Below are 11,127 nucleotides of genomic sequence, written 5' to 3'. Positions count from 1 at the left end.
GGTTCTAAGATTTATCAAATTGCAGCAGACTACTAGCTTCAATAGCCTAGTGGCCAGTACCCTGACAATTTTTTTTTTTAGCTTTGGGCGACCCCAGTTCAAGTCCCGGTTCGTCAAACTTTCTTGATACTATACTGTCCTATCATAATAAAAGGCAAAAAAAATCTATTCTTTAAACTGATGCAAGTTCAGCTCCATCCACACACAAAAATAAAAGCATTTTTTAAGCCATTACATCAACACCTCTCATAATGGGAGTGGGGGAACGGATTCCGACAGCTGTTTTTTTTGCCGTCGATTTCTGTTCTCCCCATATTTCTGACAAACCGAGGTTCTAATATTCATCAAATTGATGCTTTTTATGCTCCATCCACACACAGAATAGAATAAGCATATTTTAAGCCGATACATCAACATCTCTCATCATTGGGGTGGGGGAACGGATTTCGACAGCTGAACTCTTTGCCGTCGGATTCTGTTCCCCCTATGTTTCTTACACAATAAGGTTCTAAGATTTATCAAATTGCAACAGACTACTAGCTTCAATAGCCTAGTGGCCAGTACCCTGACAATATTATTTTTTAGCTTTGGGCAACCCGAGTTCATGTCCCGGTTCATCAAACTTTCTTGATACTATACTGTCCTATCATAATAAAAAGCAAAAAAATATATTCTTTAAACTGATGCAAGTTAAGCTCCATCCACACACAAAAATAAAATCAGCATTTTTTAAGCCATTACAACAACACCTCTCATAATGGGAGTGGGGGAACGGATTCCGACAGCTGTTTTATTGCCGTCGGATTCAGTTCTCCCTATGTTTATTACACAATAAGGTTCTAAGATTTATCAAATTGCAGCAGGATACTAGCTTCAATAGCCTAGTGGCCAGTACCCTGACAATTTTTTTTTTTAGCTTTGGGCGACCCCAGTTCAAGTCCCGGTTCGTCAAACTTTCTTGATACTATACTGTCCTATCATAATAAAAGGCAAAAAAATATATTCTTTAAACTGATGCAAGTTAAGCTCCATCCACACACAAAAATAAAATCAGCATTTTTTAAGCCATTACATCAACACCTCTCATAATGGGAGTGGGGGAACGGATTCCGACAGCTGTTTTTTTTGCCGTCGATTTCTGTTCTCCCCATATTTCTGACAAACCGAGGTTCTAATATTCATCAAATTGATGCTTTTTATGCTCCATCCACACACAGAATAGAATAAGCATATTTTAAGCCGATACATCAACATCTTTCATCATTGGGGTGGGGGAACGGATTTCGACAGCTGAACTCTTTGCCGTCGGATTCTGTTCCCCCTATGTTTATTACACAATAAGGTTCTAAGATTTATCAAATTGTAGTAAACTACTAGCTTCAATAGCCTAGTGATCAGTGCCCTGACAATTTTTTTTTTTAGCTTTGGGCGACCCCAGTTCAAGTCCCGGTTCGTCAGTCTTTCTTGATACTATACTGTCCTATCATAAAAAAAGGCAAAAAAATATATTCTTTAAACTGATGCAAGTTAAGCTCCATCCACATACAAAAATAAAAGCATTTTTTAAGCCATTACATCAACACCTCTCATAATGGGAGTGGGGGAACGGATTCCGACAGCTGTTTTTTTTGCCGTCGATTTCTGTTCCCCCCATATTTCTGACAAACCGAAGTTCTAATATTCATCAAATTGATGCTTTTTATGCTCCATCCACACACAGAATAGAATAAGCATATTTTAAGCCGATACATCAACATCTCTCATCATTGGAGTGGGGGAACGGATTTCGACAGCTGTTTTATTGCCGTCGGATTCAGTTCCCCCTATGTTTATTACACAATAAGGTTCTAAGATTTATCAAATTGCAGTGAACTACTAGCTTCAATAGCCTAGTGGCCAGTACCCTAACAATAATATTTTTTAGCTTTGGGCAACCCGAGTTCAAGTCCCGGTTCGTCAAACTTTCTTGATACTATACTGTCCTATCATAATAAAAGGCAAAAATATATATTCTTTAAACTGATGCAAGTTAAGCTCCATCCACACACAAAAATAAAATCAGCATTTTTTAAGCCATTACATCAACACCTCTCATAATGGGAGTGGGGGAACGGATTCCGACCGCTGTTTTTTTTGCCGTCGGTTTCTGTTCCCCCCATACTTCTGACAAACTGAGGTTCTAATATTTATCAAATTGTTGCTGTTTAAGATCCATCCACACACAGAATAGAATAAGCATATTTTAAGCCGATATATGAACATTTCTCATCATTGGGGTGGGGGAACGGATTTCGACAGCTGAACTCTTTGCCGTCGGATTCTGTTCCCCCTATGTTTATTACACAATAAGGTTCTAAGATTTATCAAATTGTAATAAGCTACTAGCTTCAATAGCCTAGTGATCAGTGCCCTGACAATTTTTTTTTTTAGCTTTGGGCGACCCCAGTTCAAGTCCCGGTTCGTCAAACTTTCTTGATACTATACTGTCCTATCATAATAAAAGGCAAAAAAAATCTATTCTTTAAACTGATGCAAGTTCAGCTCCATCCACACACAAAAATAAAATCAGCATTTTTTAAGCCATTACATCAACACCTCTCATAATGGGAGTGGGGGAACGGATTCCGACAGCTGTTTTTTTTGCCGTCGATTTCTGTTCCCCCCATATTTCTGACAAACCGAAGTTCTAATATTCATCAAATTGATGCTTTTTATGCTCCATCCACACACAAAAATAAAATCAGCATTTTTTAAGCCATTACAACAACACCTCTCATAATGGGAGTGGGGGAACGGATTCCGACAGCTGTTTTATTGCCGTCGGATTCAGTTCTCCCTATGTTTATTACACAATAAGGTTCTAAGATTTATCAAATTGCAGCAGACTACTAGCTTCAATAGCCTAGTGGCCAGTACCCTGACAATTTTTTTTTTTAGCTTTGGGCGACCCCAGTTCAAGTCCCGGTTCGTCAAACTTTCTTGATACTATACTGTCCTATCATAATAAAAGGCAAAAAAAATCTATTCTTTAAACTGATGCAAGTTAAGCTCCATCCACACACAAAAATAAAAGCATTTTTTAAGCCATTACATCAACACCTCTCATAATGGGAGTGGGGGAACGGATTCCGACAGCTGTTTTTTTTGCCGTCGATTTCTGTTCCCCCCATACTTCTGACAAATTGAGGTTCTAATATTTATCAAATTGTTGCTGTTTAAGCTCCATCCACACACAGAATAGAATAAGCATATTTTAAGCTGATACATCAACATCTCTCATCATTGGGGTGGGGGAACGGATTCCGACAGCTGTTTTTTTTGCCGTCGATTTCTGTTCTCCCCATATTTCTGACAAACCGAGGTTCTAATATTCATCAAATTGATGCTTTTTATGCTCCATCCACACACAGAATAGAATAAGCATATTTTAAGCCGATACATCAACATCTCTCATCATTGGAGTGGGGGAACGGATTTCGACAGCTGTTTTATTGCCGTCGGATTCAGTTCCCCCTATGTTTATTACACAATAAGGTTCTAAGATTTATCAAATTGCAACAAACTACTAGCTTCAATAGCCTAGTGGCCAGTACCCTGACAATGTTATTTTTTAGCTTTGGGCAACCCGAGTTCAAGTCCCGGTTCGTCAAACTTTCTTGATACTATACTGTCCTATCATAATAAAATGCAAAAAAATATATTCTTTAAACTGATGCAAGTTAAGCTCCATCCACACACAAAAATAAAATCAGCATTTTTTAAGCCATTACATCAACACCTCTCATAATGGGAGTGGGGGAACGGATTCCGACCGCTGTTTTTTTTGCCGTCGGTTTCTGTTCCCCCCATACTTCTGACAAACTGAGGTTCTAATATTTATCAAATTGTTGCTGTTTAAGCTCCATCCACACACAGAATAGAATAAGCATATTTTAAGCCGATATATGAACATTTCTCATCATTGGGGTGGGGGAACGGATTTCGACAGCTGAACTCTTTGCCGTCGGATTCTGTTCCCCCTATGTTTCTTACACAATAAGGTTCTAAGATTTATCAAATTGTAGTAAACTACTAGCTTCAATAGCCTAGTGATCAGTGCCCTGACATATTTTTTTTTTAGCTTTGGGCGACCCCAGTTCAAGTCCCGGTTCGTCAATCTTTCTTGATACTATACTGTCCTATCATAAAAAAAGACAAAAAAATATATTCTTTAAACTGATGCAAGTTAAGCTCCATCCACATACAAAAATAAAAGCATTTTTTAAGCCATTACATCAACACCTCTCATAATGGGAGTGGGGGAACGGATTCCGACAGCTGTTTTTTTTGCCGTCGATTTCTGTTCCCCCCATATTTCTGACAAACCGAGGTTCTAATATTCATCAAATTGATGCTTTTTATGCTCCATCCACACACAGAATAGAATAAGCATATTTTAAGCCGATACATCAACATCTCTCATCATTGGGGTGGGGGAACGGATTTCGACAGCTGAACTCTTTGCCGTCGGATTCTGTTCCCCCTATGTTTCTTACACAATAAGGTTCTAAGATTTATCAAATTGCAACAAACTACTAGCTTCAATAGCCTAGTGGCCAGTACCCTGACAATATTATTTTTTAGCTTTGGGCAACCTGAGTTCATGTCCCGGTTCATCAAACTTTCTTGATACTATACTGTCCTATCATAATAAAAAGCAAAAAAATATATTCTTTAAACTGATGCAAGTTAAGCTCCATCCACACACAAAAATAAAATCAGCATTTTTTAAGCCATTACAACAACACCTCTCATAATGGGAGTGGGGGAACGGATTCCGACAGCTGTTTTATTGCCGTCGGATTCAGTTCTCCCTATGTTTATTACACAATAAGGTTCTAAGATTTATCAAAATGCAGCAGGATACTAGCTTCAATAGCCTAGTGGCCAGTACCCTGACAATTTTTTTTTTTAGCTTTGGGCGACCCCAGTTCAAGTCCCGGTTCGTCAAACTTTCTTGATACTATACTGTCCTATCATAATAAAAGGCAAAAAAATATATTCTTTAAACTGATGCAAGTTAAGCTCCATCCACACACAAAAATAAAATCAGCATTTTTTAAGCCATTACATCAACACCTCTCATAATGGGAGTGGGGGAACGGATTCCGACAGCTGTTTTTTTTGCCGTCGATTTCTGTTCTCCCCATATTTCTGACAAACCGAGGTTCTAATATTCATCAAATTGATGCTTTTTATGCTCCATCCACACACAAAAATAAAATCAGCATTTTTTAAGCCATTACAACAACACCTCTCATAATGGGAGTGGGGGAACGGATTCCGACAGCTGTTTTATTGCCGTCGGATTCAGTTCCCCCTATGTTTATTACACAATAAGGTTCTAAGATTTATCAAATTGCAACAGACTACTAGCTTCAATAGCCTAGTGGCCAGTACCCTGACAATGTTATTTTTTAGCTTTGGGCAACCCGAGTTCAAGTCCCGGTTCGTCAAACTTTCTTGATACTATACTGTCCTATCATAATAAAAGGCAAAAAAATATATTCTTTAAACTGATGCAAGTTAAGCTCCATCCACACACAAAAATAAAATCAGCATTTTTTAAGCCATTACATCAACACCTCTCATAATGGGAGTGGGGGAACGGATTCCGACCGCTGTTTTTTTTGCTGTCGGTTTCTGTTCCCCCCATACTTCTGACAAACTGAGGTTCTAATATTTATCAAATTGTTGCTGTTTAAGCTCCATCCACACACAGAATAGAATAAGCATATTTTAAGCCGATATATGAACATTTCTCATCATTGGGGTGGGGGAACGGATTTCGACAGCTGAACTCTTTGCCGTCGGATTCTGTTCCCCCTATGTTTCTTACACAATAAGGTTCTAAGATTTATCAAATTGTAGTAAACTACTAGCTTCAATAGCCTAGTGATCAGTGCCCTGACAATTTTTTTTTTTAGCTTTGGGCGACCCCAGTTCAAGTCCCGGTTCGTCAATCTTTCTTGATACTATACTGTCCTATCATAAAAAAAGGCAAAAAAATATATTCTTTAAACTGATGCAAGTTAAGCTCCATCCACATACAAAAATAAAAGCATTTTTTAAGCCATTACATCAACACCTCTCATAATGGGAGTGGGGGAACGGATTCCGACAGCTGGTTTTTTTTGCCGTCGATTTCTGTTCTCCCCATATTTCTGACAAACCGAGGTTCTAATATTCATCAAACTGATGCTTTTTATGCTCCATCCACACACAGAATAGAATAAGCATATTTTAAGCTGATACATCAACATCTCTCATCATTGGGGTGGGGGAACGGATTCCGACAGCTGTTTTTTTTGCCGTCGATTTCTGTTCTCCCCATATTTCTGACAAACCGAGGTTCTAATATTCATCAAATTGATGCTTTTTATGCTCCATCCACACACAGAATAGAATAAGCATATTTTAAGCCGATACATCAACATCTCTCATCATTGGGGTGGGGGAACGGATTTCGACAGCTGAACTCTTTGCCGTCGGATTCTGTTCCCCCTATATTTCTTACACAATAAGTTTCTAAGATTTATCAAATTGGTAGTAAACTTTTAGCTTCAATAGCCTAGTGGTCAGTGCCCTGACAATTTTTTTTTTTTAGCTTTGGGCGACCCCAGTTCAAGTCCCGGTTCGTCAAAATTTCTTGATACTATACTGTCCTATCATAATAAAAGGCAAAAAAATCTATTCTTTAAACTGATGCAAGTTAAGCTCCATCCACACACAAAAATAAAATCAGCATTTTTTAAGCCATTATATCAACACCTCTCATAATGGGAGTGGGGGAACGGATTCCGACAGCTGTTTTATTGCCGTCGGATTCAGTTCCCCCTATGTTTATTACACAATAAGGTTCTAATATTTATCAAATTGTTGCTGTTTAAGCTCCATCCACACACAGAATAGAATAAGCATATTTTAAGCTGATACATCAACATCTCTCATCATTGGGGTGGGGGAACGGATTCCGACAGCTGTTTTTTTTGCCGTCGATTTCTGTTCTCCCCATATTTCTGACAAACCGAGGTTCTAATATTCATCAAATTGATGCTTTTTATGCTCCATCCACACACAGAATAGAATAAGCATATTTTAAGCCGATACATCAACATCTCTCATCATTGGAGTGGGGGAACGGATTTCGACAGCTGTTTTATTGCCGTCGGATTCAGTTCCCCCTATGTTTATTACACAATAAGGTTCTAAGATTTATCAAATTGCAACAAACTACTAGCTTCAATAGCCTAGTGGCCAGTACCCTGACAATGTTATTTTTTAGCTTTGGGCAACCCGAGTTCAAGTCCCGGTTCGTCAAACTTTCTTGATACTATACTGTCCTATCATAATAAAATGCAAAAAAATATATTCTTTAAACTGATGCAAGTTAAGCTCCATCCACACACAAAAATAAAATCAGCATTTTTTAAGCCATTACATCAACACCTCTCATAATGGGAGTGGGGGAACGGATTCCGACCGCTGTTTTTTTTGCCGTCGGTTTCTGTTCCCCCCATACTTCTGACAAACTGAGGTTCTAATATTTATCAAATTGTTGCTGTTTAAGCTCCATCCACACACAGAATAGAATAAGCATATTTTAAGCCGATATATGAACATTTCTCATCATTGGGGTGGGGGAACGGATTTCGACAGCTGAACTCTTTGCCGTCGGATTCTGTTCCCCCTATGTTTCTTACACAATAAGGTTCTAAGATTTATCAAATTGTAGTAAACTACTAGCTTCAATAGCCTAGTGATCAGTGCCCTGACAATTTTTTTTTTTAGCTTTGGGCGACCCCAGTTCAAGTCCCGGTTCGTCAATCTTTCTTGATACTATACTGTCCTATCATAAAAAAAGGCAAAAAAATATATTCTTTAAACTGATGCAAGTTAAAGATATCTCTTTGACCTAGCATTCACATAATGCATTATAGACTTCTATAATTCAATGTTAGGCTGCATAGATTAGGTCAGATGGAACACTTCCCATAAATCCTAATGTACTCGTTACATCATGAGAAGAATGGCATCTACGCTAATTTTAGTGTCTGTGTTTATCCCGAGGTTTTCCTGCAGCCTGCCGGATCCGGGCCGTATCCAGATCTGACGAAGGACCTTCGCCTGGACCAATGACAACGCAGTGCTGAAGTGCCAACTAGTCTCTCCCTATGGAGACGGCCTTTACCGCTCTACAGATAAAGCGTCGTCAGGAAAACTCAATTCGCGTACCTACCCCGAAGTGACAAAATAAAATAAAAATTCTGTATAAAAAATTATAAAGAAACACCAGTACTTTGTTTAGGCTTGGTCTGTAGGGAATTACAAACCTGTGTACATATATTCAAACGCACATAACTATAGAACCTATTCTTAATGCTGTGGAATATCAAATTTAATTTACTCTTTAATGCAAGTCAGCTTTAAGTCAGCTGTCTAAACCTTGTAATAGTCAGGGGTTTTGTTAGTCTTTGATCTTCCAACTAAGTGTTGAACTGTGTGCGAAGGTTACATAGTCTTAGCTCTCGTGACCATTTGTTGTTTATACCTTTTGGGGAAGTCTTTAATCTTCCTACTCAGAGTTGAACTATATGTGAATGTTACAAAGTCTTCGTTCTCGTGACCATGTGTTATTTATACAATTTGGGGGGTACCATCAGCTCAGTTGGGGGTAATTGCCTCTATTGTTTTTAGCAGTAGTCATCCCTAAAGGCTGTGTATAAGTTCAGCACCTTTAGGGACAGCCCACTGAAATGCCTATAAAGAAACCATGTAAAGTTACGTTAGTCAGACTGATTTTGGAAGACCTGCAGCCACTTCAACGTGAAGTCCTCAATAAAGAATAACTTCTTGAACGTGATCCAAACGTCTCCTGGTTTCTTGCTTCGACGAAGAAAAAGTTTTCAACAATGCGCATGTGAACGCCATCAGCATTTTTCACAGGTTCATGTTTAAAGTTTGTGTAGAGAGAATTGTGTCGTCTTACCGGCCCCTAATAATTTAATAACAAATGATCGTTGCGACGGAAGCGAATCAATCAAAACTAACTTTAGCTGGAAAATAACTTTAAGAACCGCTATAAAGCCAAAACAGTCTTACCTTAAATTATACGTTTATCTCTGTAAAGCTGCTTTGAAACAATCTACATTGTTAAAAGCGCTATATAAATGAAGATGACTTGACTTGACTTGAGGTCTACATTACCAAAATTGAACAAGACAAGGTAAAGAGTTGTAATTTGATTGTTTATAAATATGTAAATTTATAGTATAAGGGGCCAGTTTTATTCGTTATGTATGTTGAGTTTCATAAAGAGCTGCACGCTTAACCCCCTGGGGACGGCTATCGCCCCAGCTTTTTTTCTTATCAGTGCAAAAGAGACTCAAATAACTCAAACAAAAGAGATTCAAATATTTTTTGTCATGCAGGCAAGTGTTATACATCATTCAAAACTATTAAATGTCTTATTTTATTTGTGTACACTAATAATAAAAAACTAAATGTTGTGTTTTTCGTAAAGTAAAGAAAATAAACATGATGTGCGTTCTCCCGTCTCAATGTGAAGATCATTCTGAAACAGAAAATGATCTGTAACTCAGCGAATGCTTGTCACTGTGACATGAAACATATGTCTTTACAAAGCTTGAAATCTCCATTTTTAAATGATGTAAATCATATCAAAAACAAATGTTCTCTATTTAAGTAATTCGTATGAAAGCAACGACATGTGCAGTTTCTCCAGTACGAGCTAATTAACTCTAATTTGCCCACGCGTGTACGAGCAATTGACATGCAAATAGTCCACGCAGGCCTGTAAACGCCCTCATTACCTCAAAACAAAGAATCAGAGACTACAGTAACGCACTTCTCTGCTTTTTGTCTAGACTGTGTTTGTGCTGTGCTGTTTACCTTGGATTTACCTCACGATATTGGATTTACCTAACGCGATTTGAAGATTTCATCTCCTTAAGTAAGCATTTTATTGTTGTATAAACTTTACATTGTAGCTACTAGTTAAACTGGCCAGACTATTTCTTTTGCCAGACTAAAATGTACGTTATGAAATGAGATTGGAGTAAAAACATGAAGCCTATGTCGTATGTATATGTATATATAGACAGAAACATGTAGAAATGTGAACTAGAGACAACCATTCAATGCTATGTACGACACAAGGATGTTTTTCGATAATAAAACACAGCATGATAAAAGTAGGCTAGTATGAGTGTTTACTCTAAAATGGTGATTATTATAATGTTTAGACCCGTGTTTACTGTTAAATACTTTGTGTACAAACTATCTGCTCAAACGTAGATGGTAACAATAATGTTTCATAGTTTGGAGCGGCTCGATCGCTTCAGTAAATGGTCTCTGCACGCGCTGTCAGTGAGTCAGTCGTGCTGTGCGTTAGGCTACATATTTTTACTCCAATCTCATTTCATAACATAAATATTTGAAGTAACATATGATAATCAATATATTTTTTTCTAGTGTAGTGTTACTGATATGTTCCTTTTTAATGATGGGTTAACCCTAACTTATTGGTCAAAAGTGATAATACATTAAATCATATTTTAAATTACTTTTTAAATTATTTTTCAGCCATTTTGCCTAAAATTCTCTTTAAATGTCTTTAATTGCTCATTGTTGCAGCTGGTCTGACACTTTCAGCCATGTTGGCATGTTTTGTCGTCTTCTTCTGCTTGGCCCCGGTAATTGCTGCTTGCAGCTATATTTGGTTCTGATTTTTTGCTTGCAACAAAGTCTATTTTATCTTGATCTTGATACATGCTCTAAGTGCTGTACATGCTAAGAAATAATTATTTTTTGATAGACTTGAAAGATACGCTTTTCTTAGAATACATGAATAATCAAAATAGTTTGTTGGACGAACAGATTAATTGATTGTAATATTAATTTAGCTACATCAAGTTAATCCAATTAACTGACCCAAATATAAATAATTAATCATAACTTGACTATAATTAATCATAAGTTATGAGTTATTATTAATATTTCCCCTTTGAGCTAACTCGTTACACTTATTACGTACCCATGTCTTAATGCCAAAGACTACACTATATC

Source organism: Abramis brama (assembly GCF_963993115.1).
Source record: "Abramis brama genome assembly, chromosome: 6".
Taxonomy (NCBI): Eukaryota; Metazoa; Chordata; class Actinopteri; order Cypriniformes; family Leuciscidae; genus Abramis; species Abramis brama.
This window is presented reverse-complemented; position numbering follows the sequence as displayed.